Source organism: Dunckerocampus dactyliophorus, unplaced genomic scaffold (genome assembly GCF_027744805.1).
Source record: "Dunckerocampus dactyliophorus isolate RoL2022-P2 unplaced genomic scaffold, RoL_Ddac_1.1 HiC_scaffold_34, whole genome shotgun sequence".
NCBI classification, from domain to species: Eukaryota; Metazoa; Chordata; class Actinopteri; order Syngnathiformes; family Syngnathidae; genus Dunckerocampus; species Dunckerocampus dactyliophorus.
In genome coordinates this window covers 80001-85000 of record NW_026559870.1, presented here as the reverse complement: position 1 = coordinate 85000, position 5000 = coordinate 80001, and positions in this window count along the sequence as shown.

Genomic DNA, 5000 nt, shown 5'->3' with positions numbered 1-5000 from the left:
AAAGGTGAAAAAATGGCAAAGTGTCAAGGGAGCTAGGCAGAAACCCATGCCTAGGGTCCTGGAGCCCAGGGGCGGTTCTAAAGTCTGTGAGAGCCGCTGTGTCCCTGGATGAATTGAGAAAAAGGGTGAAAAAATGGCAAAGTGTCAAGGGAGAAATTCAGAAACTCAGGCCGAGCTGCCTGGAGCCCAGGGGCGGCTGTAAAGTCTGTGGAGAGCCGCTGTGTCCCTGGATGAAATGAGAAAAAGGGTGAAAAAATGGCAAAGTGTCAAGGGAAAAATTCAGAAACCCATGCCTAGGGTCCTGGAGCCCAGGGGCGGCTGTAAAGTCTGTGGAGAGCCGCTGTGTCCCTGGATGAATTGAGAAAAAGGGTGAAAAAATGGCAAAGTGTCAAGGGAGCTAGGCAGAAACCCATGCCTAGGGTCCTGGAGCCCAGGGGCGGCTGCAAAGTCTGTGGAGAGCCGCTGTGTCCCTGGATGAAATGAGAAAAAGGGTGGAAAAATGGCAAAGTGTCAAGGGAGCTAGGCAGAAACCCATGCCGAGCTGCCTGGAGCCCAGGGGCGGCTGTAAAGTCTGTGGAGTGCCGCTGTGTCCCTGGATGAAATGAGAAAAAGGGTGAAAAAATGGCAAAGTGTCAAGGGAGAAATTCAGAAACTCAGGCCGAGCTGCCTGGAGCCCAGGGGCGGTTCTAAAGTGTGTGGAGAGCCGCTGTGTCCCTGGATGAATTGAGAAAAAGGGTGAAAAAATGGCAAAGTGTCAAGGGAGAAATTCAGAAACTCAGGCCGAGCTGCCTGGAGCCCAGGGGCGGTTCTAAAGTGTGTGGAGAGCCGCTGTGTCCCTGGATGAATTGAGAAAAAGGGTGAAAAAATGGCAAAGTGTCAAGGGAGCTAGGCAGAAACCCATGCCTAGGGTCCTGGAGCCCAGGGGCGGCTGCAAAGTCTGTGGAAAGCCGCTGTTGCCCTGGATGAAATGAGAAAAAGGGTGAAAAAATGGCAAAGTGTCAAGGGAGCTAGGCAGAAACCCATGCCTAGGGTCCTGGAGCCCAGGGGCCGCGGGAAAGTCTGTGGAGAGCCGCTGTGTCCCTGGATGAAATGAGAAAAAAGGTGAAAAAATGGCAAAGTGTCAAGGGAGCTAGGCAGAAACCCATGCCTAGGGTCCTGGAGCCCAGGGGCGGCTGCAAAGTCTGTGGAAAGCCGCTGTTGCCCTGGATGAAATGAGAAAAAGGGTGAAAAAATGGCAAAGTGTCAAGGGAGCTAGGCAGAAACCCATGCCTAGGGTCCTGGAGCCCAGGGGCCGCGGGAAAGTCTGTGGAGAGCCGCTGTGTCCCTGGATGAAATGAGAAAAAAGGTGAAAAAATGGCAAAGTGTCAAGGGAGCTAGGCAGAAACCCATGCCTAGGGTCCTGGAGCCCAGGGGCCGCGGGAAAGTCTGTGGAGAGCCGCTGTGCCCCTGGATGAAATGAGAAAAAGGGTGAAAAAATGGCAAAGTGTCAAGGGAGCTAGGCAGAAACCCATGCCTAGGGTCCTGGAGCCCAGGGGCCGCGGGAAAGTCTGTGGAGAGCCGCTGTGTCCCTGGATGAAATGAGAAAAAAGGTGAAAAAATGGCAAAGTGTCAAGGGAGCTAGGCAGAAACCCATGCCTAGGGTCCTGGAGCCCAGGGGCCGCGGGAAAGTCTGTGGAGAGCCGCTGTGTCCCTGGATGAAATGAGAAAAAAGGTGAAAAAGTAACAAAGTGTCAAGGGAGAAATTCAGAAACCCAGGCCGAGCTGCCTGGAGCCTCAAAGCGGATAGAAATAGCGTGGAGAGCCGCTGTTAAGCCAGACGCCCTCTGGCGGACACAGGCAGGAGTTGCAGTAAATGCATTGAAGTCAATGGGCGAGAGTACCCAATGCGCCAAAAAAGTGCTGAAAATATGACAAAGTGTCAAATGAATGGGAGTCAATGGGCGAGAGTACCCAATGCGCCAAAAAAGTGCTGAAAATATGACAAAGTGTCAAATGAATGGGAGTCAATGGGCGAGAGTACCCAATGCACAAAAAAAGTGCTGAAAAAGTCCACACGAGCCTAGTCAGAAATGCAGGCCGAGGCGGCTAAAGCCCCAAAGCGGCTATAAAAAGCGTGGAGAGCCGCTGTCGCCCCGGAGGAACGGAGAAAAAGTGCTGAAAAAAGGCCTAAATCCTAACGGACCTAGGCGGAAGTGCAGGCGAGGCGGCAGGAGTCTGAAAACCGCTATAAAAAGCGTGGAGAGCCGCTGTCGCCCCGGAGAAACGGAGAAAAAGTGCTGAAAAAAGGCCTAAATCCTAACGGACCTAGGCGGAAGTGCAGGCGAGGCGGCAGGAGTCTGAAAACGGCTATAAAATGCGTGGAGAGCCGCTGTCGCCCCGGAGAAACGGAGAAAAAGTGCTGAAAAAAGGCCTAAATCCTAACGGACCGAGGCGGAAGTGCAGGCGAGGCGGCAGGAGTCTGAAAACGGCTATAAAATGCGTGGAGAGCCGCTGTCGCCCCGGAGGAACGGAGAAAAAGTGCTGAAAAAAGGCCTAAATCCTAACGGACCGAGGCGGAAGTGCAGGCGAGGCGGCAGGAGTCTGAAAACGGCTATAAAATGCGTGGAGAGCCGCTGTCGCCCCGGAGGAACGGAGAAAAAGTGCTGAAAAAAGGCCTAAATCCTAACGGACCGAGGCGGAAGTGCAGGCGAGGCGGCAGGAGTCTGAAAACGGCTATAAAATGCGTGGAGAGCCGCTGTCGCCCCGGAGGAACGGAGAAAAAGTGCTGAAAAAAGGCCTAAATCCTAACGGACCGAGGCGGAAGTGCAGGCGAGGCGGCAGGAGTCTGAAAGCGGCTATAAAACGCGTGGAGAGCCGCTCGGATGATTTTTCAAAGTGTCAAATGAATGGGAGTGAATGGGGCAGAGTACCCAATGTGTAAAAAAAGTGCTGAAAAAACGACAAAGTCCACACGAGCCTAGTCAGAAATGCAGTCCGAGGCGGCTGGAGCCCCAAAGCGGCTATAAAACGCGTGGAGAGCCGCTCGGATGATTTTTCAAAGTGTCAAATGAATGGGAGTGAATGGGGCAGAGTACCCAATGTGTAAAAAAAGTGCTGAAAAAACGACAAAGTCCACACGAGCCTAGTCAGAAATGCAGTCCGAGGCGGCTGGAGCCCCAAAGCGGCTATAAAATGCGTGGAGAGCCGCTCGGATGATTTTTCTAAGTGTGAAATGAATGGGAGTGAATGGGGCGGAGTACCCAATGCGCGAAAAAAGTGCTGAAAAAACGACAAAGTGTCAAATGAATGGGAGTGAATGGGCGGAGTACCCAATGCGTGAAAAAAGGTCTGGAAAAACGACAAAGTGTCAAATGAATGGGAGTCAATGGGCGGAGTACCCAATGCGCGAAAAAAGTGCTGAAAAAATGACAAAGTGTCAAATGAATGGGAGTCAATGAGTGTTTTGGTCGACCAGGAAAAAACGCGTTTACGGGAGAGGGTAAATCAGCCGAGAGGGGGGGGGGGGGGTATACTTTACCCTCTCCCGTAAATGCCATTTTTCCTGGTTGACCAAAACACCTCCAGCACGATTTCGGAAACCCAGTTTTTAGAAACACTGACCTCCAGGGGAAGTACCGAGAAAAGCACACTTTTGAATCCGCTTTTGACGCACTGAAACACGGACGTGAGCTGGGGCTGTGCCGCTCTTGGAAAACCCCTGGAGGTTATTTTCTAAAACGGGTTTCCGCGTCCCCCTGGGCGCCCGTGTTGGGCCGCGCAAGGCGGTCCGGGCTGCCCACCCCATCTGAGTGCCCCGTTGGGCCGCGTGCATGGCAGGCATCCAAGGAAGGCTGATGAGCAGCGGTGATGATGATGATGAGACACCAGCTGCAAATTTGACAAAGTGTCACCTCTCAAGCATTTCCAAGCGTGACACAAACAAAAGGGAACGGGAACTTTGATATGAGTGACTTGTGCTTCTTTTTCTCCAAGTGTCACTCCACAGCTGGCACCCAGGCTGTGTGACGCAGGTGTCCGACGAGGAGCGCCCGCGATGGGCCGCGTCAGGCGGCCCGGGCCGCGCTATCACCTCCGGATGACAACATCCAAAGGAGCACGTTGGTGCTTGCTGGGAGTTTGCGCACGCGATAGGCGACGCCTGGCGGCCCTGGCCGCGCCTCGCCAGCGGGTAATGACGACCGCGAGCGCCATGCTGCGCCGATGGAGCTGTCCGAGGAGCGAGAGCGCCCGCCATGGGCGGCATCCGGCGGCCCCTGGCCGTGCTTCGTCTGCGGGTCGCTCTCCACCTCCGGGTGGCCAATCCGAGGTGTCCGCAAAGTGTGTGCGCTCGCCATGGGCGGCATCCGGCGGCCTCTGGCCGTGCTTCGTCTGCGGGTGCACACTAGGCGCGGTGGCTTTGTCCGCGCTCCACCTCCGGGTGGCGAATCCCAAAAAGCAGCACTTGGGTGCTTCGTAGGTGTCAGAAAAGTGTGTGCGCCCGCCATGGGCGGCATCCGGCGGCCTCTGGCCGTGCTTCGTCTGCGGGCGCACACTCGGAGCGAGGCTGCTGCTCGCTCCGGCGCGGTGGCTGGGTCCGCGCTCCACCTCCGGGTGGCGGAAGGAATCGAAAAGGAGCACTTTGCTGCTTCGCAGGTGTCAGAGGAGTGGGAGCGCCCGCCATGGGCGGCATCCGGCGGCCCCTGGCCGTGCTTCGTCTGCGGGTCGCTCTCCACCTCCGGGTGGCCCACTCCAAAGAAAATAAAAAAGGAGCCCAGCTCACTGGAAGGCAAGCTGAGGCTCCGGCGCGGGTAAGAGGGGCCCGCGCCTCACCTCCGGGTGTCCGACAAAGAGGAGCCGAGTGTGCTCATTGGAGGCCAGTGGGACCTCCGGCGCGGTAGCAGGGCCCGCGCTTCACCTCCGGGTGTCCGACAGAGAGGAGCCGAGTGCTCACTGGAGGCGAGTGACACCTCCGGCGCGGCCACCCGGGGGGCCATTGCCCCCCACCCGGCCGCGCTCGCACG